The sequence below is a fragment of the Lutjanus erythropterus genome, chromosome 16, assembly GCF_056507025.1.
Source record: "Lutjanus erythropterus isolate fLutEry1 chromosome 16, fLutEry1.hap2, whole genome shotgun sequence".
Classification (NCBI taxonomy): Eukaryota; Metazoa; Chordata; class Actinopteri; order Lutjaniformes; family Lutjanidae; genus Lutjanus; species Lutjanus erythropterus.
Window position 1 is genome coordinate 25237641 of NC_139332.1, and position 26660 is coordinate 25264300.

General features: G+C 39.2%; 1 long non-coding RNA gene across 1 annotated transcript; it reads right to left on the reverse strand.

Moving 5' to 3' along the window:
- Window positions 1–2: 2 nt before the first annotated feature.
- LOC146313166 (uncharacterized) lies at window positions 3–26660 on the reverse strand. The gene is made up of 3 exons (XR_014772023.1): window positions 26406–26660; window positions 2972–3088; window positions 3–586 (listed from the first exon to the last, which is right to left on the reverse strand). It is a non-coding gene; the product is annotated as an uncharacterized LOC146313166 (long non-coding RNA).

The following is a 26660-nucleotide window of genomic DNA, read 5'->3' on the forward strand; positions in this document are numbered from 1 at the left end:
TCTTAGTTTCGTTATCCTCTGATCAAAAGGTTACTGACAACACAGACATAAACATACAGCGCTTAGAGATGTAAAGTGTGGTTCATAGCTATCAACAGGGGCTCTGACTAAATTTTGCAGCAGCAGCAGATGATTTGATGGATTTCCTAAACAACCCTTTGTGACACGTTCCTGCCTGGAGCCATGATGTCATCAGGGTGAGACCAGTGGAAGAGTGACACCGCAGAACCATTAGCACAAGGTGGCTGTCATTCTTCGTTATCCCCCTGGGGCTCCAAAGTCTGTGCTCACCACAGGCATGGCCTCTATCTCCTGTCAAAGCATTTGCAGCCAATCCCTGTCCCACCTCAGTCCCTCCCAATCCGCGACTCATGAGGCGAAGTTCAGACCGAGGTGAACGGAAAAGCAAGGAGGTTTCTGTCTGTCAGTGTGATGTTAAATCTTTTATTCCAGTCCGTAACTCAAGGCCAGGTTTTTCACTCACAATACTTCTGTGAGCAAGACAGAGTTCAGAAAAACGGGGCATCCATGGTCAAGGTAATCACTCTCCTGTTGGTCTGACAGCTGGGGGTATGACAGGGTTGCACTGTGAAATAAACGTCAAAACATCAGCAAACAATAGAAACAAAGATAAACAGATATAAAATAAAAGATGAGTCTATTGTCCAGTTTCGGCCTCCAGCAACGTTTGTGGTTTTGACCTTGTTTTTGTTTTGCCTCTGTGCTTCACCAATTTATCATTATGGCAAAATCAATTTCAAACTTCATGTTGATGTGTATATTTTACAAGACGTTCTGTATATTGTTGTGCAGTACGTGGTACTGATCCCATCTGATGTGTCCAGCTTCGCACTCTCATGCTTCCAGAGGCTGATCAGGAACTGTGCGCTCTAGTTTGATTTGTCTTTATTGTTTACGGTGGAATCAATTTCTGCAAATCACCGAGATCAAATTTGTCACAATCAGAGTTCATATGATGTGATTTGAACCCTGCTTTCAATTTGCAATCAAAAGCAACCCCATGTGAGAACAAATGCACAAACACAATTGACCTTTGCTGCTGCAATGTTTGGCTGTTGCAAAGGTCAGAGGAGGTTTTGGCGAGACTCGGGAGTGTCTGCAATGCTGCTCTGGGTCTGCTACTCTCTGTTTTGACACTAATCTGGAGAGCTGAGTAAACACTGAACAATGTGGGTCTGCAGAACACAAAACACTGACACATGCAAAACAACACACAGTCAAAACACACAATGAACTGTGCATACACACAAACACATAAGGTATACACAGGATCAGTAGCAGTGCCTGGTAGCGATACTTTTGAAAATTAACTTTGCACTCCCAAAACTGAAAATCCCTTTGTAATTTCTTGTGCATGTTGGTTATATTGTCCTTATGATCTGATGATGATTTTCTGCTTTTTCTTCTTGGGTTTACCTTCTATTCAAACTGCCGATGTTAGACTTATATTAGTCACCTTCAGCTTTTTCTGCAGAGTTTACAGTTTACATACAAGATTTTGTGCTCTTGTGAGATTTTAAAGAGAAAATTCTGGTATTTTTCGCCCTTCTCACTTTCCTGGCTCTGCTCGCCTGCCTTGCATCAGCCTCCTCAGCGCTGCCCTTCCTCAGCCGATCAGCTCCTCTCTTGTCCTCCTGTTTCATTTTTTTCTCATTCCCCTCAGCTGTGCTTCTCCATCCTCACCTCTCCACCTGCACCTCATTCACTCATCAGTTTAGTTTGTGTTTTAGTCCAACTTTGGAGCTCAGCTTTTGCTGAGTCGTCTGCTCTCTTCTCCTGTTCCTGTGTCATAGTTTTTGTTATTTTCGGATAAATACTCTACTTTTAATCCTGTCTACCTGCTGGCACCTGCATTTGGATCCACCTGCTTTCCCCTCTTTGTGACAAATTGTGACTCTATAGGCCATGCTAACTTCGAGAAAAACTGGCCTACACAAAACAGCATACATCAGGGCAAGTTGCACAAACTGCCAACTGCTCTCCAAATGAACATTTTTGCATGAATAATTCCAAACGCTTGTCTCTCAGCCTAACCATAAGTAAACACACATCCAGAAATGATTATTATGGCAGCATAGGTATGCACAAGTCTTTCTTCTCATGAAAATCAAAAACAAAGGCAGCGTTTGCAAAGTTATCATGAATCATAGAGTCACAACGGCCACATTTATAGAAAATACACCAGATTGAAATATACCAGACCATTGGTTATTCCTTTTATTCCTTTTTTATTCCTTTTACTGACAACTAGAGAGGCAACTCTGTGCAGGGTTCTGCAGTCAAGCCAGCAATACTAAATATGCAGCGCCCAGGTAGACTTTCAAAATAAAAATTATATATATTATTATATAGAATGTGTATGCAACAAGAAACAGTTTTAATCACAATGTAATTGTGATCCTCTCTTATCAGCTATGATAAAACATATAATTTAGAAACAAATTATTTGTAGGAATAAATTCTTTTGTATGGGGTGTCCAGTCTTTTAATAATTTTACAGTCTGTTCCGACTTTTGGTCAGTAACTATGAGACCCTCACCATCACATTCCTCAGCCTTTAGCTAATATTCTCTGTACATTTTCTGTGCTCTTCTGCCAAATCAGATAGAGTGAAGTTTAACATTGTGGACAACAGCAAGCTGACACCTGATACAAGCTGATGACTGCTGATATCACCATCACAGTGTGTGTAGGGTTACACAATCAGATATTGGTCATAAACAGAAACATGCTTCACTGTCAGTCACAGCCTTGTGCAACAATGGAACCTGATCTACTGCAGCTTTAATTAGCGATAACTAATTTAGCCTGCTGGCTACTTGGACCACTGTTTGACATTAATCACAATGCCGCTGATGGAGACCCTTTTTGTTGGCCTCAGATCGACTACGTTGTCCAGTGTCATACATCAGAGGAGACGCAGTAAGCTGAGCTATGTGTTCTTACTTACTCTGCTAATTTCACCGCTGGCGAGCGTTGTTTGCTCTCTTCATCTTAATGTGCAGCCAGCTTGCTGCCATTTGTCATGTTGTATTTTCTCCTGTTGTTATGGGGCCGCTCGGCGCTCCTAACATGGGAAAAGAGCATGACATCAGCGCGTGGTTATTTTCTTGACTTAACCTGCCTGCAGAGTCAACAACACATATTGAGTCACTGTGTAGGTGTGTATTGTATGAGATCATTCATGTGAGAGCAATAAATAAATCCACCTACAATTCCTTTCATTTGGTTTATTTAAATACTTATATTGCCTATCACATTTAATGATTCACACAGAGGAGGCACAGCAGAGATGTCACACAAACAATCTGCCACACATAGACTGAGTTTCACCAACAAAGAAAGAAGATTAATTCCTAATCATACTTAGTTTTAAAATGAGAATATACAGATTTAAAATGGAGCTATGTTACACAGTTATAAGAAAATAATATTTGATTAATTGATTAATTTGAGTGCCATCAGGACCTAATAGTATAAAATTGGAGGGAAAACTTTATGCTGCTCTGTATTCCTTAACAAAACGTTGCACTGTTTGCTAGCTTGCTGAAATATAAACTAAATGTTACACTGTATGCTACCTAGCTAAAACAGTTAATAATATATGTCACTGTTTACTAGCTAGCAAAAAAGTAAAAACATATATTGAATATTAACAAAATGTTTCACTGTTTGCTAGCTGGCTAAAAAGTAAGCAGAAATTTGCATTGTTTGCTAGCTGCTAGTGAGCTAAAAAGTAAAAAGTTATATTGTTTGCTGGCTTAACCTGAACCTATCTGTGTCATAGCCTTATTTTCTGGCTGATTTAAATGGTCAGTGATTCCTACAGATGAGGGAGAGAGAAACCACCTGAGCAGTTATACCAGCATGTCCATGCTGGTCTGAAACCAGCAGACGATCTACACAAACATGGCCTACCAGCTGATCACCAGTTAAACCAGCTTGAGCAAGCTGGCCCACAAGGTAAACACAGCATGACCAGCAGTTTGAAGTTGGTTCAGAAGGACCTAGAAAGTCAACTGAATGTTAATTCTTGCTAACGCGCTAAAAACAATTGTTTGCCAGCTAAAAAGTTATTTAAATGTTATATTGCTTGCCAGCAAGCTAAAAGAAAGTTAACTAAAGGTCACGTTGTTTGCAAGCTAGCAAAAAATGTTAACAAACTGTTTCATTGTTTGCTAGCTAGCTATGAAGTTAGTTAGCCTAGTTAGCCCGCTCATGATGGCAGAAAAGCTCTAATTTTTCAACTTTGGAAAGAATTTGTCGGCGTTTACATTTATTCTCTCTAAGCTAGTTTTAAAGTTAAGCGTGTTATAATTTTAAGTTAAACCGTGATTTAATAAGATACCAAAGTGAATCCTGTTGGTGCAACCCAGCCATAAACTTCCCGTGTTTCCTTTATGTCTCTTTTCCGTTCTTTTGCGATGACGCACAGCCGTCCATTGAGTTGAGTTGAATAAGTAAGGAGCTGCATGAACCTTCAGCTTCACCTCAGAACTCACTCCCTCTCAGCTGACTCCTGACGTACTGTATGAAGGATGGAGGGTGAGGAATCTGATAAGAGGTCCGGGAAACAAAGTTGGGTCTGTGTGTTCCACCGTCCACCCCACCTACACCTTCTCACAGCTCTGTTTGTGAATATTGTGAAGTATGATCCAACCGACACCAGACAGAGCGGGTTCTGTGGATTCTGTCAAAATGATAATCCTTTAATGGACACAAGGTTAGTTTGCTGAGAGCCAAAGAATGTTCACAAAGTCTCTGCAGTGTCAGGTACACACTGAAAAATAAAAGTGCTAACTAGAACCGTAGAGGGTTCTTCCGCTTGTCCCCTTTTTTGGTTCATGGTAGAATTCTTTGTAAAGAGCCTGTTCAAGAGGTTCTACATAGAACCCAACATAAAGGTTTACACCTAGAACCATCTGGGAAAGGTTCCACCCAGAACGCCCTATAAGAGGTTCTACAGTGAAACCGTCTATGGTGTAATGGTTCCACCCAGAGGCCTCTCTGGGGGTTCTATCGAGAATTTTTCTACCCTCTCTGGGTGCTAACAGGAACCCACCGAGGGGGCTTTACCAAAAACCCTTCAATATTCCAAGGGTTTCATCTAGAATTCACCTAGGAGGTCCTATGGAGAACCTTTTTGTATTCCAAGGGTTTCATCCAGAACCCATCAAGGGGGTTCTACTGACAACACTTTTATATGCCATGGGTTTGATCTAGAACCCATCAAGGGAGATCTCCCGAGAACCCTTTCATATTTGAAGGGTTTCATCTAAAACCCACTCAGGGAATTCTACAGAGAACCCATTCAATTCCATTGAGAACCCATCCGGGGAGTTCACCTGAGAACACTTTTATATTTCATGGGTTCCATCTGGAATCCAAGAAGGGGGGTCTACCAAGAACCCTTTCATAGTTGAGGGGTTTCATCTAAAACCCATCCTGGGAGTTCTACTGAGAACCCTTTTATATTCCAGTGCTTTCATTTAGAACGCAACCGGGCTCTACCAAGAAGCCTTTTATATTCCATGGATTTCATCTAGAATCCATCAAAGGAGTGCTACCGAGAACCCTTTTATATTTGAAGGGTTTCATCTGGAACCCACCCATGCCATCAACAATCCTTGAAAAACTCTTTCTTCCAAAAAGGGTTCTTTGGAGGAAAATAGTACTTAAGAGAACCCTTAGTCTTACAATGAAACCTTAACGAACCTTTTCTTAAAACAAAAAACAAAAAAACACTTCTTCAAAAGCAAATGGTTCTAGGTAGAACCTTAGCCCTTCAGGCAGATCCATTTTGGAACCCTTATTTCTAAGAGTGTAGAACACAATATAGAGCCTCTTGAGAGAAGATGGATGGTTATGATACTGTTCTTGAGGCAACATCCATCTTCAAACCTGTTATCTCGCAGCGATGAAGCGATAAAAACTTAATGCAGCTTACTTCCAGCAAACACAGTGGAGAATACTGGTTTGATTGATTAAATTCTAGAAAAGTGGGTTAAGGTTCCCGTAAACTGTGTGACTAAATGCTGCTAAAGGTCTGTGAAATAAATCACCAATCATTTAAAGAATGTTCATGAAGAAACATGCATGGTGGAAAATTTATGAAAGCCAGTTCATACAGTAATTCACAAAGGTGCAAATTTGCCTTTGGCTCACAGAAAAGAACACTTGCTAGATTTAGCTGTTTTTAGAACATAAAAAATGTCACTGTGAGTAACTATTGTGAGAAAAACTCATATATAAAGTCTAAAACTTTGGCAGCTGTCATCTTTCATGTGCTGAAAACAGAAATATTTGCTTTTGTAAGAAAAAAGAAAAATAAATCAGCTGCACATGGTCACCAAGCCCCATGAGGCCAATCATGTTCAAAATCTCTCTTTCATGGTTTCAGACACAAACAGAAGCATCTGCATCTGTTTATCATCTCTCTTCATCTGTTTCTGGTCTAACAATACTCAGATGAGTTATACCCTATGACATGTGGAGTCCCCAGGGACTCTGTTCTGAGGCCAATCATATTTAATTTACTTATGCTTTGTCTTTGGTTACGTTATATACAAGCATAGCATTCCTTTCATCGTTATGCTGACGACACACTGATATTTCTTTCCGTGAAGTCAAACATTCACACCCATTTCTCTCATTTAGTTACAGGCACAGCAGATATGAAAAGTTGGATGTCGACAAAAAAGAGAATTTGCATTCAACGATGAAGGTGTTATCTAAACATTTTTAGCTACCAAGCTAAAATGTTAAACAACCACTTGCTGTTAGTTAGCATTTGCTATTGTTTGCTACTTAGCTAAAAGGTTTACAAAATGTTTCATTGTTTGCTTGCTAGCTAAAAAGCTATATCAATGTTGTATTGTTTGCTAGCGAGCTAAAATATTAACTAAGAGTTACATTATTTGCTGGCTGGTTAAAAGATCATCTAAAATGTGTAGTGTTTGCTAGCTAGCTAAAAAGTTATCTAAATGTGATATATACATATAGGTTATCTAAATTGTATAGAATTGTATAAACTACCTAAAAAAAAAGTTGACAAAATTGAAAAGGTTATATTTTTGTTAGCCAGCCAAAAAGTTAAACAAAGTTATTGTTTGGTTGGTAGCTAGGTGCTAGTTTATCTAAATGGTATATTGTTTGCTAGCTATTTTAATCTTTCTTCGTTTTAAGCTAGTTTTAAAGTTTGGTGCAACATAAAATTAAACCATTATTTAATCAGGTTTATTTAATCATAAACTTCCTGTGTTTTATAGTCCTCGCTGTGAAAGGTTGGATGTCCACAAAAAAGAATTTGTGTGCAACAATGAAGCCATATCTTTGCCTCTGTCTTACATTTGGGGAAAGTAATTAGTAAGCTTGAGCAGTCTTTTTTCTTCATCTAACAAATATTTCCAAGATTAGATTGTTTTAATGTTCAATGATTGTCATACTTGTCTTATTTTCAATGCTGCTGAGCTACTGCACTTTTAAACAACGTAACTAAAACTGTTGAAAGTGTTTTATGATGCACCTTTGAGAGACAGGAGTGGAGGGGAGACAGCCTGCAAATATTAAGTTTTTTTCTCTATGAGCTAACAATGGTTAAAAGAAGTTATTTGTGTGTGTTTGAAAAGTCTCCCTCCCTCTTTTGTCCTGTGTCACAGACTGACGCAATGGTCTGTTTTCAATATTAACTTCTAGATGTCTGCATCTGAACCACCAGATGACAACATAAAGTGACTGATATTTTCATTCTCTGCAGCCCTGATATTAATCAACCTTGTTCTTTGTTGATAGTAGATAGTGATACCACTCAGTGTTGGGTTGCCAAGTTCATATTAGAAATCTACCATCTATGTTGTATCATTGAGATAACAAAAAGTGGGTTGTTTTATAATAGTTTTTCATCATAAATGAGCCACATATTGTCATCACCTGGCCAGGTGCACTGCTGCACAATGTGCTGTCATCGCCTCAGACTCACGGACTTACCTTAGGTTACACTAGGTTTGATGAATGCAATGCACTATGAAAATATTTTCATATGAAATATATATTTCCATATGTTCATGTGTGGAAATCTCAGCAGGTTTCTGTGTTTGTGTTGGTTCATATAATAAAAAATGTCACCACACAAAATGAAACCAGAGTAATAAAAAAAAATAAACTGGGTTAAAAAAAACAGTCTGTTGTGGAAATGTTACAGCTTTTGACCTTTTCCTCATTTTCACATCATGTCATGCATTCTTGCAGTAATTTGAAGAAATTAAGTTGTTTTGCTTTTGTTTACTCTTTGCCTCTCACCACATTAATGGCCCCGCCATGTAACACAGTTTTTTTTCGAAGTTTTTCTTATTTTGTCTCCAGACTGTATTGTTGACTATGACACAAGTTCACTGCGGCTAAACTGAAGGAAAAAATAGCAGCCCACAACTTCTGGCATATCCCAGTGGAACTGTGGGACTGTCGACATGAAAACTCGGCTAAAAATGTCACAATTTCATAAAGTCTGCTGTCAAACTCACAGCACATGAGTCACAATAGATATACAAAATCTAATTTGCCTTTAAAAGGACATAAACTGTAATGTAGCTCTTGATTAAGTTTCAGCACCAAAACAATAGACTAAAAAGATAAAGGGATATTATGTGGTTTTACTATTTATGGTGCTCATGTTTTTTTCCCCACAAATAACAGCTGCTGTTGGTGACTAAATGTTACAATGTTACAAAGTTATATATTTTTTAGTATTGTTTGTAAGCTAGTTTAAACACTTTACAAAATGTTAATTTGTTTACTAGCTAGCTAAAAAGTTTACAAAATGTTTCATTGTTTGCTAGCAAGCTAAAGAGGTTAAATGAAGTTGTATTGTTTGCTAGCTAGCTAAAAAAAAAAGTTATCTAAATCTTATATTGTTTGCTAGCTAGCATTTTAATATTTCCTAATAATTTTAAAGTTTGGTGGAACATGATACAAAGTTAAAACATGATTTAATCATATTTAAAAATGAAACCTGTGTTTTATACTCCTCCATGTCTTTGTCTCTTGCAAAAACCAGTTTCACCTCAGAGCTCATTCCCCTCGCTTCGACTCACTGCAGCTAAACTGGTGGAAAAATAGCAATCCAGATATTCTGTCTCATCTCAATGCAACCTGGGACTGTCATCATGAAAACTAGATTAAAAATATCAAAATTTCATAAAGTCTGCTGTCACACTGTCTCAAAAAAAAATTACTGCACTCTGACTCTTGATTGAAATTTGACCAAAACATCAGACTATAAGATAGAGGGATATTATTGTGCTTTTACCATTTTGGGTGCTATCTTCCTCTTTTTGAACAAATTCAGCACACATATCAGCTGGTGACCACACATTCAAGCTGCGATAGCATCACAGTGATTTTCTGTTGCCTGGTGCCAAACCTGCTACTGTGCCAAAATTTGATTTATAGCACTCTGAGAGGATATGTTTTGAGCTTATAAGATCATATTTTTATGACAACCATATGGAAAACGGCACCCAACAGATATGACCACATCCACATAAAGTGAAATGTCACTGAGCCAAAGCAATTAATTTTTGTCTCATGCTACAGAGCTGATCTTGTGCAGCACTTCTCTCAGATTTAGCGAGTGCGTGGGACCGTGTGTAATGTCAAAGTGATATGAATAAATAAATAAATCGTATCGCTGATGTTGATAGCACCTCTTGCTTTGTTTGACAAGAGTCTCTGATAGCTGGAGACATTTATAGACTTAAAAAATAAGGACAGGGAGAGAAAAAAGAGAAATTTCCAACTAGAGGAGCTTTTTCTGCAGGTTCTCTGAATATGGAAACGGCCTGTGAGGGCTGCTTCATTGCGTCAGTGTCTGGCGACGCTTGCCTCAACCATTACAAACACAATGAGGTCAAGGGAGTGAGTGACAGAGTGGAGCGTGGACCTTAAACACCTCACAGTGAGCGGGGCTATTAGCTGCCTATTAAAGCTCAAATAGCAAGAGAGCGTGTCGAACATGTCTCATTGCAAACTGGCAGTTATTCACCTGGTGATTTGGGCGGGTTTGTTTCACCGATCTGTCAGAAACATTGACCGTGCTACAAACCAGACCCTCGCACACATTACATGCTGAAACACTCGAGGTGGATTCTTCGGCTGCTGATCAGAAACAAACCGTCCCCTTGGAATTATAAAGCCCTATCTGACATTTTTGTCAAAATTTATCTGCATATTTTTATTCTGTGACCACTTATTAACATTAAGAGCAATTCTGATCGGCTCACGCTGTTGGAACCTTAACAAAGTTAGAGTTTGACTTTGCAGATAAAACCTTTTCATCTAAATAAAAATCCCCAAACAGCATATAACCATATTTTAGTATTTTAGTTTTGGATAAAGCAAATAATTTAGTTGGAAATTTTGAAATTTTCATCTTTTTTAATTTACAGTAATGCAAGCTGCATTAATTGTTGATTTGAAAGCAGTCGGATTATTAAGTACATGTGACTGAAAGCAGTTGTGTCCACATGATGTGTTAACTTGATTTGAAAAAAAAAAAAGAATCATTCATGTGTTAAAATTAATTTACATTTTTAAAGTTGTCCTACAGTAACAATTCTGTTTTTTAAAAAGGCCATAAAAAGGATTAAATTTAAATTTCTCATAAACATTCACTGAAATTATAAGAATTGTTTTTGCTTCTTTTCATATTTTGCAGATAGAACCTTAAAGCTCCAAGCAGAAAGTGAGTTCTTAAGTTTAGAAGGTTTAATCTGCTTTTGACTTGTTGTTTGTTAATTTAAAAACACGTTTGATAGGATCTGATATTGTAGATTCAGAATACATTTACTGTGCCCGTTATTTTCGTGTATGAAAGTGATTTGCTCCACTTATCATTTTTGCTGTTTGGAATGTAAAAACATTAAAGCTCAATATCTCAGAACCACTCAGAACGTAGATGGAACCTTATAACTCTGGGGGGACAAACCGTCATGACTGATGAACCGATCCCTTTAAATCGGAGTAATTTGTGCTCACACAGCTGATAATTTGACCTGATCAATTTCAGGAAATTAGTCAGAAGGTGGAGAAGTGGTATAAACTTGGCCCTGCTGTGTATATGTTTACCAGAGGTCTGTCACATCAAATAAAGCCAGAAGGTTTACATCACGTCACTTTGTTGTATGGGTCAGCAGGCCGACACTAAACACAATCAATGGCTGGCCTTCTCGCCTCGCCTCCAGGACACACCGCTGAGGCTCCTCAGCGCTTATTTGAGTGTGTGTCTATGAACTTGTCACGCACCGAAGCCGCTATTACCAAGTACAAATAAATGGAAACTAATTTAGCAAATGGGGAGCAAAAGCACCACCACATGGTACGTGACCCCGCTGACACCGGGGTCTGACCAACTTGCCGATCTCTCGGGTTCTGTTTGTTTCTCCTGGTGGTCTAACAGTTGACAGAACCGGGGCCTGGAGGTGCACAGCGCTTCCCATTTGTCTCAGATTGGCAGACAGCTGTGCCTCGTTCCCTGCGACCCCTGCCATGTCCCAATGAGAGAGAAAAGAGAACAAGTTCTGCACTTCTGAAAGATCTTTTAAAGCTACGCTTCAGCTCAACATCCCATTATTTCTAAGAGTTTACAGTGTTCCCTTTAGAAAATAATATTACATCTATCTTTCTCATGCAGGTGTCCCTCAAAATTGCTCCCCCAAAATCATTTTTGATGTGATCTCTTTTCCCCTGCAGTTAAATTTAGGCCAGTATCAAACATATTTAAAAGTACTTTTGTCTAATGACAGTCTGTCATCTGTTTTATTTTAATGGTTACACAAATAACCCTAGTCCCAAATTTCTTATGGCACGTGTGCAAATTGTTGGCTTAAAAAAAAAAGGAAAGAAATAAACGACAGTATCAGAGACATGCTTTTAAAACCTGCTTAGAGTAGTGATATAGCTTAATGGACCAATGTGTAGGATTTAGTGGCTTCAAGTGGTGAGCTTGCAGATTGTGAACACCTCGTTTCACTCTTCCTCTTCCTTTCCACCGCTGCAAAATGTGACAGGCCCTGTCTAGACTCAGTGTTTGGTTTGTTTGTTCTGGGCTACTGTGGAAACATGGTTGCGTAATTTGGTACAGCAAACAACAACATATAAATAAACTACAGCTTTATATAGTAAGTAAAACAAAATAAAAACAAAATAGTAAGAACAAATCAGTGCATGGAAGGATAAACAAAATGCCATTAAGAATACACAGATTTTTAAATGCAATGTATCCAATTATATTGTCCTTTTACTAAAATTTATCCACACCTTCCAGCCAATCAAAATCAGGAATTCTCAGTAGCAGTGGCACACTTGAACAGAGGTAGATGGATTTACAGAGGACATTTTTAATATTATAATAATAATCAGGATGTGTGAAATTGTCACGTAAGGATTTATTCTGTTTTAATTGTTATTTTAAGTAGGTTTTGTTTTCCCTCCTGTTTACACTAATAATGTCATTAAATGTTTACTCTGTCTTTTTTTTTAAATGATTATCTTGGTGTATTTCTTTGTTGTAAAGCACTTTGAGCTTCATGTCTTGTATCAAAGTTGCTATACGAATGAAGTTTATTATTAATAAATTTGTGGCTTGTGTTTGCAAACCTGAGATCATACAGCTTTGATAAAATAATGATTAATTGTGTGGTTTGGTGATATCTTATCTTCAGATTTATCTGGGATAAATTTGCAGAACTCTACAGGGTGACGGCTGATGGTTGGAGGCCAACACGCTGATATATAGCATGTCACTTTCTGAAGAAAGATAAAGAAGATTTAATACGCCGCAGACAAAATGTGGTTTTGAAGATGTTTCATTGACTTTGGCTCACCACACCCCAGGTTCTTGGGTGTGGATGGGAAAAAATGTTCTCCAGTGCGGCTTCTCTCAAAGTAAATTCCACAGTTGTCTCTTTTATAACAAAAAGTTATAAAAGTCGGTTTTATTGATCAAGGTTTTTTTTTTTTTAATTAATGAACTAACAAACATGTTAACATGGGTCTTGATTTGGGACAAAAAAATGACTTGACTGACAGTGATGCATCATATTTAATGTCCAACTGCAAGGTCAAAGGTTTCATAGGTTTCCTTCCAAAACAAAAGTATAATAAAATGTCCTCTCCAGACAGTTTGTGCATTTTATCCCTTTCAAGCCTCACTTACTTGGCAGAACAAAGTTTTATTTGATGCAAAAGAGGTTAATCTCCTCTACTCTGGCATGCCAAAGCTGTGTCTGTCCATATAAGTCCACGGCGGCTAATGTTGTTTTTAAAACCAAAGCCTGAGAAAACCTTTTGTTTTGTCCTAAAAAAAAAAACTTTGAATAACTGTACTTTTTTTTAAAAAGTATTCATTTCAAGGCGCAAATCATTACATGTCTCTCACAAGTGTCCATGAACTTAAAGAGATAGTTTGCATTATTTTAAGTGGGGTTGTATGAGATACTTGTCCATACAGGAGGACAGCAGGAAGTCCAAAGTAGGAAGCTAAGCAACGTACTGCTGTGGACAGAGTCGACAGCGACATGTACCTCGGCTATCCAAAAAAAAGGTCCACCTATACTTTTATGACTTTACCTCGCCTTCAGACAGCCTTTTCCAACAGTAAACAGTTGTTACATGAGCAAATATCTTACCCCTCTCTCTTTCGGGGGGCTGATTACTGCACACAAGAACACACCTTTATGACTTTATTCACTGATTTTAGCGAAACAGGATCATATTTCAGACTTTTCACACACTTCTCTGTGATGTCCTTCAGCCGCTCTGCCCCAGCTTTTGCCAATTTACACTACAGAGTTTTCTGATTGCCAGGCAAATTTACATGTTGTTAGCAGCTACTTGAGACACTAGCTGACTAGTTAGCTCAGAGATCAGCCTGGATATGTGAGACTACAGCACCTTGAGTACTTCTGGGCACCGTCTTAGCATGGAGAACAGTGATATGCTGTACCGAATGTGAATAATTTACTGTTTATCAGATGCAGAGTTTTGGGGATTATTGTGCACAAACACACAAGTTCATAACTTTCTTAACAGATTTTGGTGAAAATGGATCATATATTATAGAGAAAATATTTCCTTGTTTTCTCTTTGATGTCCTCTGGCTGTTCTGCTTCAACTTTGGTTGATTTATGAAGTTTCCTGGCAGACAAAGTTTCACTTGTTAGCGGTTAGCTACTTAAGCTGCTAACTGCCAGTTAGTTCAGTTAGCCATGCAGCTGCCTCTGCGGGAGCTCAAACACCAGGGGAGTGCACGGCTAACTAGCATCAGCAGTTAGCTACATTAGCAACAAGTAAAGATACCTGCCCAGCAGAATTTTTGTAAATCACAGAGAGCTGAGTGGCAGCAGGGCATCAGAAAGAAAACCAGAAAATATTAAACATCAGAGACATGCTGAACACGAACATACTCTTCTGAGCAGAGCAGTCAAGCATATTGCATTTAGAGCAGTCTGAAATGTAAGCGTTTCGCTCACAGGAATCACTTCTACATAAGTTTACTTCATTATTTGACACATTGTCCATGTTTAATATGAACATGCGACATTGTAATATTATATATATGACAGAAAATTAAGAAAAGCTTAATAGGTCCCTTTAAGAACATCAAAAATGTGAAAAACTGTGATGGTTCGCAATTTTTCTGATAAAACAGAAATATTCTTAAACTTAAAAGAACATTATTTGGCCGTACAACATTTGTCATAAGTCTTCTTAATGAGGCCAGATTCCACGATTTCTGCAGTCCATCTGAGAACATAGAACACATATGCATCCACCCGGACCCTCCAAATAGATAATTAACCACGAATGTGTGGGGCAGAACCTTTTATATCGTGCGTAGCTTGTCTATCACACAACGCCACACAGGACACTGGAAACCAGCCAGCCTTTCAACACTATGTCCAGCCCCTGCTGCTTTAAACATGCAAGCTCTTTTTTTCCTTCCTTCCTCCCCACTGCTTCCCTTGCCATGGTGAGGGAGACGTTTTGTACTAAACACCTTCACATGCTGTGCTCTGGCTGCCAGAAAAGCTCTCCATGCATGGCTATTGGCCCAGAATGATGGCCTCTGTAGGTCGTATTAAAAGGTCCAGAGTTGGCCTGTCAGTGCCACTTTTCAGGTCCGACAAGCACCTTCCTCTGCTGGATGACCAAGAAGAGGAGGAGGACGATAGGTATAAATCCCCATGTTATAGTGATGAGTAGTACTCTACAAATGCTGCAGCAGGGTGGGCCAATTTAAGAGGTGATGACCCTGTTCTTTGGCAAGACCACACTGGGAACCTCCTCTCAGGTCATAAATCAGCTTTTTTCTCTACCTTTGATAAAGAATATGCTTTTGATTTCAGTTATATGATGCTCTTAAGGGGATTGCAGCATGAAAAGACAATTGCAGAGGAAACTTTCAACAGTATCTAAAAAAGTGACTTTACTAAATGAATTATGGTCTTGTCCACTAGCAAACTGAAGGGTGGGGCAGCTGTGACAGATAAAACATGATAGAAAGCCCTCTAGGGTGCCTTTCATTGGAAAAAACGTAATGAAATGGCCTTTCAGGTGCCTGCAATATGAGAGAATGTGGTGAAATGCCCTCTCGGGTCCCTTCTATTGGAGAGATGGTGAAATGCCCTTTAGGGTGCCTTCCAGTGGATAAAATGTGGTCAAGTGCCATCTAAGTTGCCCCGCCATTGGAAAAATGTGGTCAAGTGCCCTCTAGGTTTCCCTACTGTTGGAGAAAATGTGGTGAAGTGCCTTCGAGGGAGCTTTCCATTGGAAAATGTGGTGAAGTGCCCTCTATGGTGCCCTTCCATTATATAAAATGTGATAAAGTGCCCTTTAGTTATCTTTCCATTGGAGAAAATGTGGTCAAGTGCCCTCTAGGGTGCCTTCCATTGGATAAAATTTAATAGAGTGTCCTTTAGCTGTCTTTCCATTGGAGAAAATGTGATGAAATGCTCTCTGGGGTGTCTTCCATCAGAGAAAACATGGTGAAATAACCTCTATGGTGCCCTTCCAGTGAAGAGAATGTAATGCATGGCTGCTCTACATGCTTCTAAATGGTTAAACAGTTAAAGTACCCTGTGTGTTTTTATTTCAGAGGTGTAGTAGTTGTGGTACTTTAAGTCACATAATAAAACAGTTTTAATATAAAGCAGGTATTGGAACTGTTTCACCAGACATGTATCACAACTTTCGGCGCACCAGTGCATAAAGCTCTTGCCCTTTTTTTCCCACCCCTGTCCTTAAAACAGCCCGAGTCCCCCGATGGTTGTGAGTGTGTACCTTTAACCAGACCAGAGGAAAGAATGGGATATAGTTAGACAGATATAGTTACAATGGAGCTCTTAACCTCGGAGGAATTATGTGGTCATCGCTGTGATTTAAAAAGAGCTAAACCAGAAATGAGCTGAAAATAAAAAGACAAAAGCCTGACAGATCCTAGCGGTGTCCATTTTGGCTCCTCAAGCTCAGAATGCAGCTTCTCAGTCAAAAACTTAAGTTAGTTTCTGGGAAACTGGCGTGCTTCAGTAAGTGTTGTGCAAGTTTCAAAAACATCTAAAATAAAGGCTAAACATTCACTTCACAGAAAGAGGTGAAAAGCTAAGGATATTGTGTAAAGCTTTGTTAGATCACGCTTGGAATTTGTCTTTCGGACTTCCAGTTTTTGCCATGGAAAATCTGCGCAGAGGTATTTAGTACAAATGTAGAGCTGCTTGTTGGTATTCTTGGGTTGTTATATTTTATAATTGTTGCCATAACCAACAATGACTGCTCACCTTTCCCTGTGACTGCTACTTGAGTCCAAACTTAAATCCTCTTCAATCAAATTTTACTGTTTCTGTTCAGTGTCATTTCTGGTGAGAAAATAAATCTGTCATCTTTTTGTGGCTTTGGCCATTATTCCATCAGATTGGCCATCAGATTTTATAGCATTGCACTCATTAGAAAGGGTTTTCCTTTAATGGAAAATGAGCCGTTCGTGCCACAACTATATACTAAGCAAAAGAAATGTAGAAGTACATAATGTTACTCCTCTAATTGGAATTTGAATGGTAGTTGAGGTAATACTAGTATAATACTATTGTCAGTATTATGAATTGGACACAGACAAGGTAGAAAAATTAATGTGTGACCCAAAGCCTGTACTGGATTCAGAAGTGCAACACTTTGTTAATGTTACATTGCTTCTTTTAGCATTGCAAAATTTAACATTTTCACACCACACTTAACCTCTTGATTATCAACAGCATGTGCATAAAAAAATGTAATATGAAAATAGCCAAACATGTAAAGCCAAAGCACTTAACTTAAACAAATGTACTTAGTGACATCTAAAAACCAAGGACCTGGATCAATCAGCTCCTCTCTGTTACTCTTTACTTTACTTTCAAGCCCCAGTAGTTTTACACCCTTAGTAAAGAAGGTGAAGGGCAAACCGATAAAGAGCAGGGAGGACGGTGCTGGGAAAAGCAACCAGTGGCCAGTCTGTAAGAAAGGGTAGCCAAGGGTCAAAGACCTATAAATAACACCAACAGGGGAAAAAACAGAAGAGCAGAACATGCACATTGGGCTGGTGTCTGCGTATACTGGATGCTGGTTTTCAGCATTTACAAGGTGTTTAATATCTGCAATTAAGTTCCATTTATTGAATGATGTTTCTTATTGTCCCTCTGCACACGTATGAGCTGTAGCCTTGTTTTGCCCTGTCAACAAGGATTGCCTAAAGTTTGTTTCATAAAGACGACCAAAATTTAAAACTACCAGTCAGACTTTAAAAAATCAAAGGGACAAAACACACTAGTAAGAAGCCTGTTGTTTAACCAAATGCAATCAAGACTTTCCATGAAGTTGCGATTGTTTCTCTAAATCCGTCCAAAGATTACAAAGATGACAAAGATTACAAAGACCAAGATGAGGAAAATGTCACGCACGAGTTGTCTCAGTAGCTCTGCCCCAGAGCAAAAATTTGCAGGATGGAGTGGGAAGAGGATTTTATATTAATGTGTGTTATCTCTCACTCCAACACACACACACAGCACTCAAACACACACACATGCACATTTGGCACTGCAGCAAAAGGCTGGCGACGTGAGGATGAGCTCTCTGGCTGGAACCCGATTTGGCCATCGATGGTGTCTTATGAGAGAGAGGAAATCGGTCTAAAAATAAAGATGTGAAACTCAGCTGGCTGCAGTGATCCAGTGCTGTGGTTTCCATGAAAACGTCAGCTAAACATTTCAGAAAGCTATTACGCAGCTAGTTGCATACAATATTTTACATAACTACTGAATATTTACATCATATTTTGATCAAAGTAGTAAACCCAGTAGAACAATAACAAGAGTTCTAAAATGATTTAGAAGAAACTGCGATCAAGACAATGCAGATGTTAATGTGACAAAGTTGTTGGCAAAGACAAAGTCACATGCAAGCTACAGCCGACTGACATTAAGAACCAGGACGATATGTGTCTCTATTAAATGAATCTCCTGCACCCTGACCCAGTGGGTCAGTTTCCAGCAGAAAATAATTAGAGAACCACTGACTTATGACAGCAAGTACACAGCTATTCATAGGATCAAGGACAGTTTAACTTGGGGTCAGTGTTGGACATGTTATTCACAGACGTAGATGGTCAAAGAGGTTTAATGTTGTGTTGCTACTGAATTTTGAAGAAACTAGAATTACTGCCTTGTGGTTGTGTGCCTCCGCCAAACCAGTCAAATAACTAAGTTCCAGTTTACATCCATGTCTGTCCAGACTCATAATAGAGCCTATATGTAGTGAACACTTTGAAGGAACTTTATAAAAGGTATTAAATGTATTTTTTTTTATCACTATATGGCCTTTAGGTTTAATCCTGGGAAATCATCAAGGTCTCGTTTTCGTGGAAAATATTAATTCCTAATGTACATGTATGATTCCAGTGAATCATTTCCAGTGATAAACATGCTGTCTTCACTTAGAGAATATTTTTAGAGGAGTACTGAGGACTGATACAGAGCTGAACATCATGATGTCACAGTGAAGTTGACCTTTGACCTCATCATTTTGTCCTATTAGATATGTGGGTGAACCTTTGACAAAATTAGCTTATGAAGTTATTGTAAGTAAGTAGCCTGAGTTTGACTGAGTGACTGACTTTTTACCACCAAAATCTAAGCAGTTTGTCCTTGAGTCCAAGTTGACGCTGGCACCAGATGTGATGAAATTCCCTCCAGGCATTACTAAGATATTGCATTCATGAGAATGGGAGGGACGTGAGGTCACGGTGACCTTTGACCACCAAAATTTAATCAGTCCATCCTTGATTTGTGTCAAGTTTAAAGCAATTCCCTCACGGCATCTTGAAGTATTGTTTTCACAAGAATGGAATGACCTGAAAACATAATGCCTGCGGTCACGGCTGTCACCGGTGTGAATCCATTAAAAAAAGAGTTTTCAAGGCTTTTCAAAAATTCTGAATCACAGAGGTCCTTCAGCATACAGTCATGAGTGTTCATCATCAGGCTGATCCATCCAGTACTATGTAAGATTTACTGCAGACAAGCTTCAGATCCATTGGTCTCAACACACACACCATCAAACATTCGAAAAATCACACAATTCACTTCAGGCAGGAGAGAAATAATTTAGCTAACTTTGATTCGCAATCTAAGTATTTTAATACACCTTTGTTAGCTGTCATTCTGATTGTCTGTTATTCCCAAAAGTAAGAAAAATGTCACAGGACTGAAAGCCCATGTGTCCAACAGCCCTTGTAGTTTTTTTTGCCCCTAATGTAATATTGTATTTTAACATAACATATGTATTTTTGCAGCAACAAGCATTTGGAGCAATGGCCATTTGTTTTTGGGGTGATGGGCTGTTGGACAAATGAGTTTTTGGTCCAGTGGGACATTTTCAGGATTGTTGGAGTTTCAGAAAAATACACCATTGAAACAATGGCATGGGACCAGCTGTTGTGTGTGAGTTTATGCTACTGTGTAGACCAGACCACGTGGGAAACTAATCCATTAGGCCTACATTCTATACTAAATAAAGCAGTGAACAAAATAAATGAAATATAAACAGGGTTTTGCTGCACTAACTGTATTTTACAATTATTCAGACTTATCTCCATAATCGTGTTCACCCATGTGTTTGAGTGTGTATCTGTGTGCGTAGCTGTAAGTTCCCTGAAGTGCATGCAGTGTGTTACTGATGTGGTGTGTGGAGACTAGCACCCTCTTGTGATATCACCACAGCCTCGCTGTCACCTTGGAGCTGGATAAACGACCAGATGCAAACCAGCTTCTGCCTGGAAACTGAGAACTGTGATCCAGCACTGGCACTGCCGCCGAGCTGTTTGGTCTTTTGCCGTGGTGATAATGTGCAGCCTCAAAGGCTCTGAGGGCAAACTGTGTGATTGTAGAGTGAACAAACTTTATCTCAAAGGAAAAATAAATGTCTCAGATAAGCAACAGTTCAGCTTGATTTGCTAATAAGTATTCAGAAAATGGCAAAAGTAGCAATACCAACATGTAAAAACACACAAGTAAAAGTCCTGCTTTCAAAATTTATGTAAAAGTCCAGTATCAACAGTAAATGCAACATTTTTTCTAAGCCTACTTTAGCCCACGTCCATATGACTAAAGCCTTAACAGCATTTTACTGTTCATGAGACCGCAAGAGATAAAAAAAAAACAAAAAACAGTTAGCTATTGTGCTATTTCCTGACTATCTGATCAGGAGATGTCTAATGTTGAGTAATGGGAACTGTTAATGCTGATGGAATGAGTTAACAGTTTGAGTCAAGCATAGAACGCAGACATGGGGGCTTTCGCAGTACAGAAGTGGGCATGGTTTCATCTAGGTTGGATGGATAGACCCTGAGTGGAAAGCTTAAGTACCTAAAATTTTATTTAATTAGTAAGATTAGTAAAGAAATTAGTAAATTAAATTAGTCCTGCTGCAGACAACTTCTAAGCCTCTATATGTTTCATGACATCACGGTTCTGAAAGAAAGCCAAGTAATTCCTGAATGTAGCCTTGGTTGGTGGTGGCTATTGCATCCTTATAGGGACTGTCCATTGGTCCTCAAAACAAAAGCCCAGTCTGAAGACTCATTGTTTGAAAAATACACACTTTGACTCTACCCTTTGCCCTTAATATCTTTGTGCATTTTGCCGCCCAAATGTCAGCTTATCTTTGTCAGTTGACCTTGGTCACCATGGTAACAATAATAAACAAGTGGTTAATATTGTGAAACTGTCGTAGTTTTGTTTGCTTTAAGCGCAAAAAAAAGCTTTGCTAGGTTTAGGGAAAGATCAAGGCTCTGGCTAATGATAAGTACGACAGTTACGTCAGTCAAGTTAGATACGTAAGTTCTGAGTGATGGGTCTTCAGACCGTCTTTCAGTCCAGTGGGACATTTTTAGGACTGTTGGGGTTTCAGAAAAATGGGACCCCAGAACAATGGCATGTCACTCGCCTCACACATCCAGTCACTGCACCAAGCTAGTACCGAATCGTCTGTCCAAAGACCAAACTGATATCGACCATCCATTAAACTACTGTGTATACGCTTCGGATTAATAATACAGCTCATCGGCCAGTATGTTTACAGTCATAGATAAGTTCATGTCCATGCCTATTTTTAGACTAATTTGAATTTAAAAAGAAAAAAAAAAATCAAAAATCTATCTATGTGATTTGGAGGACCCCCTGGATGAACTCTGAGGACCCCTGGAGGTTCCGGCTCCCCTCTTGTTACTGAGAAAATAGTCGCACTGCTTTCTAGCACTGTATTTTATAATTTTTCTGTTTTGTTGTGTGTCGATGCATGTACATTTGCTTACAATCACAAGTAGAAGGTCTCTGTAAAGCCCCCCTCATGGGGCCCTGGTGTCACTGAGGTGACAGGAGATTATACCCACACTCACTGCCAAGTGTGTGGAAGAACAACTCTTTTAATTGTGTTTCATATCTGCTGAAAGGTGTCAGGACAGAGCAGCATGACTGTCTTTTCATTCCTTTACACCCTCTATTTATACCAGCCACTGACAGCTGTAGGCTGCAGCAGATCTGGACAGCACATGGAACCTATTCCGACAGGTCGGGAACAACCGGATGCCAGACCCCTGCCCACCGTGATCCCAACACTACGGATTAATTGATTCTCAAATATTGATATAGTCCTGGTTTTATGCCTCATGTAAAAGTGAGACCTTCTCTACAACATCCTCATCAGTTTGAATTGCACCTGCGGGACTTAGGAACTAATTTCTCAGCGGTTACAATAAAAATAAAGTAAATAAAAAACACACTATCAGCCATCATGTTTCATTAAGACATGCTTCCTTTTTATTTCCCAAGTAACAGACTTCAATGACCAATTTATCATAATTTATCTAGGAAGTTACGTTGTGTTAACAGACCACCCTTCTGCATGTGTTTCTTCGGGAGATCCTGAGATGTCCGTGTTTATCTGTAATTATACAATGGCTTTCACAGCTGCTCGGTATTATGCTCAATTTCTTGCACAAGCCTTGATATGAGCCCACTGCTCCATGCCACACTCCACCTATACAGTGATATATTTGATTTGGCATTGGGATGCACACAACTGTCTGCTTGACATCTCTAATGTGACAGGAAAAGCTGAACACGCGCCAATGAGCTCGCTCAGTGTCAGCGTGATCGATGAAAAGAGGTTTAGCAAAAGATTTTCGCTCTAATTGCCGAGCGGTCCCTTGTCTCTGCCAACATGGTGTGTGTCTGCGCATGTAACCGTGAGTAAATGTGATTAATCTGAAAACCAACTCGCTCCCCTGAGTGGTCCTTAATAAATCTGACCTCAATTTAGCGGTTTAGTCCGGAGAGCTGCTTCATTTCATTCCAGTGTTGTGTTTTACTCCCTCTTCTCTTGACCACACATACCTGAGCTACACTCTCAGAAATAAAGGTTCCTCCTGAAGGGCTGAGGTTCCACCCAGAAACATTTACCTCTGAAGAACCCCTTTTTTGAAGAAAGGGTTCATCAAGTGTTCTTTGGCAGACTAAGGGTTCCATTAAGAACCCTTTTTCAAAGAAAGTCTTCTTCAAGGACTGTTGAAAATGTTCAGAGCATTTCCACCATAAATATATTGGTTGAGAACCCAAAATGCTGGTTCCTAGCTGGAACTAAAGAATAAGATTGAACAGAATGGGTTCAAGAACCAGAGCTAATTTGGTGGAAAATGACTATGGGTGGATTCTAGATAAAACTCTTGGAACACAAAAGGGATCCCTGTAGAACTCTCTTGGTGGGTTCTCGATAATACCCTTGAAATATAAAAGAGTTCTCATTATAACCACCTGGGTGGGTTCTACATACAAAATTTGGAATACAAAAGGGTTCTCAGTAGAACACTCTGAGTGGGTTCTTGATTAAATTCTTGGAATAAAAAAGAGTTCTTGTTATAACCCCCTGGGCAGGTTTTAGATAAAACCCTTGGAATAGAAATGGGTTCTCTCCAGAACTCCCTGGGTTCTAGATAAAATCATTTAAATATAAAAAGGTTCACATTATAACCACCTGGATGGGTTCTAGATAAAACCCTTGGAATACAAAGGGGTTCTCTGTAGAACCCCTTGGGTGAGTTCCAGACAAAATCCTTGAAATCTAAAAGAGTTCTCAGTAGAACCCTCTGAGTTGGTTTTTGATAAAATCCTTGGAATAAAAAAAGAGTTCTTGTTATAACCCCCTAGGTGTGTTCTAGACAAAATTCTTGAAATCTGAGAGAGTTCTCATTAGATCCCCTTGGGCGGACTCTTGTTAGCACCATGAGAAGAAAGAACAGTTTTTGATATAACACCCAGAAAGGGTTCTGGGTGGAACCATTACATCATAAAAGGGCTTTCTCATAGATGGTTCTAGGTATAACCCTTCATGTTGACTTCTAAGTAAAACTCCCTGAGAGGATTCCAAGCGGAACCTTTATAATACATTCTACTAGGAACCAAAAAAGGGTTCTTCTATGGGGACAAGCTGAAGAACCCTTTATGGTTTTAGTTAGCACCTTCATTTCTCAGAGTGTGTGTCTGAAAGTTTCCAGGCTTATTACCACCATGTCTCTCCTGAGTGTCCTGTACTCGACTGGAGAGATGGCATCTGTGTTGAAAGGATATTTCTGCCCTGGTGAGTTGAATGGGCTCTTTGTGCAGCCGCCTCAAACCTGCGTTCTGCAGAGTGTCACAAAAAGTGCTGCTCATGTCCTTATCTGAAAATGGACAGAAATGAGTTCCAGAGTTTTCCAAGAAAAGTGTGCTATCTTAGATCTTGTAGGTGATTTGTCATCCCTTTGAAGGCCACTTTTAAATTCTGGCATCATGTTTAAAAATATTGTCATTGTGACTCACTCTGTTAGCGCTGAAGAAAAAGCTGCAAATTACATTTTCATTTGGGTTTGTGTGGTTTGAAATCAGATGGCTTGCAGTGATAGGGCTATAAGTAAAGTTTTCCGTCATTAAAAGCTTGTGTAGCACGTCATTCTAAGAGCCTCTCAAGTGAACATAATATTCAACATTTATAATTCATTGTCCTCTTTTGCCCTGGGAATTCAGCTTTATTTTACATGGAAAAAATCAGCTTTCATCAAGACATAAAACTTTGTAATCCTCTCTTTCCACATTGGCAGACAAACTGAAGTAACAGCAGTTTCACCCCTGTTTGCACCTCTGAATGCTCACTGAAGACTCTGAATATAATAGTTAGTCCTGAAAAGGCCTCAGAGCTCATTGCACAACTGTAATAAAACGTGCAGCTAAATGAAGACATAAAAAGATGAAGTCAAATTAGCTTCGGCCTTAACTCTCTAGACTCCATAGTACCTGGAGCACATGTCATTTTAAAATAATTCCCAGTGTATTAATACATGGGAAGAACATCCTACGCTTTGTGCTGTAGATACTGTAAAATGACCCAGACTGGGAATATTCACTGTAATGGTGATATCTGTAATTTTTTTCTGAGGTTAGGAAACAGCAAGGCCTCCTGGGTCCTGTTTTCTGTGAGGAAGGAAGTGTCTGGACACTTGACCACGTTGTAACTTTTCCACCTATAAAACTTTCTCATATAAGTTGCCAAAAACAACAAACAAACAACCAGAGTCCTCCGCCAAAAATGTTGTGCAATGGATAAAAAATATATTAATTCATTTTTAACTGTCCCATCACCCATCAATTCAAATTAACTGTGGACGGGCAGCCAGTGAGAACAATAATATAACACATACAAAACAATGTATCTTAAAGATGTTTTTCCCTGGAGAAATTAGAAATGAAAATGATAGTGCAGTCTTTTTAACATTTGTATCCACAAATACAGTAATCAAACAATGGAACACCACTTTTTGATCTGACAGGGTCACCTGACAGGATAGCTCACAGCTAAAAGTGATGACACAAAGGCAAAAAGAGCCCGTGGGCAATACCAAACTGTGGACAAAGACCATCAGAGGCCAAGTCGGACATTTGGGAGGAATTTGGTGCACTAAAAGACTACTACTACTTGTAAAATGTTCCAAAAAGTGTTAGCTTTTGATAGCCAGAAGCTAGGCTTCTTGTCACTATGGAAACACATTGTCAAGTGCAGCAGCACAGGCGCTGCACCAACTGAGAACACAGTTCTCCGTTCAATCACAGGCGCGGGTTGGGTTGAGGACTGACCAGGCTGTGAAATTTTCACATATAAATTCAGTGATTTTTCTCATATAAAATGCTGGAAACTGCCACATTACTGTTACATGTTTATTATAATATTGACTTGAAGTTACAGTCTCTTCTTTTAAGCAGACTGAAATTCATTTCATCACATCGACTTACAGCAGCTGTAGTGTTACTGTAGTGTTTAAACTGAAAGCAAATTTGGTTTATAAAGAAAAAAATGCTTAACTGAGTTATTTAATTCATTTAGTTATAAATAAAGTATTGTATAAATAGTTGAGTAAATGGTTAAAATAATCTGTTCAGAATACTGTTAAGGTAAACTGTCATAAACGACATATTGAAGATAAACAAGCATAAACTGAACTAGGTCAAAACCTGCATAGCATGGCTTTAATCTCTTCTGTGTCATTTCAGTGTTTCATTGGGTCATGTAGTTGTCAGTCAGGGTCACCTGTGGTAATTGGCCATAGGTAATGAAGAGAGAACAGTAGTGGGCGGGGTTAAAGAGAACAACGGAGAGTACGAAATGAAAACATATGGAGAGGCAGGATGGAGGAAGGAGAAACAGCGGTGGACGTACGGAGTTTTGCAATTAGCTAAAGACAGCCAGTCAAAGTTTAAGTAAGAAGCAGAAGATTGTACCTGTGGACTGTTCGTCACATTCGCTGCTGAACTGCTGTGAGTAAGGCGACCGTTTGTGCTCCTGTGCCTCAACTAACATCCGGAGGACGCCCGTCAAGGGAGGACGCCATGTTCGGGACCGGAGGACGACGCTGCTGACCGACAAGGACTGCGTTGTGTTTCCGGAGGACTGCGCCTGGACTCCTGAAGCGGATTTCTTCACCGTTGCTTCCTGCTTTCCATCTTTCGGACGTCCAACTTTCTCTACCGGACCTG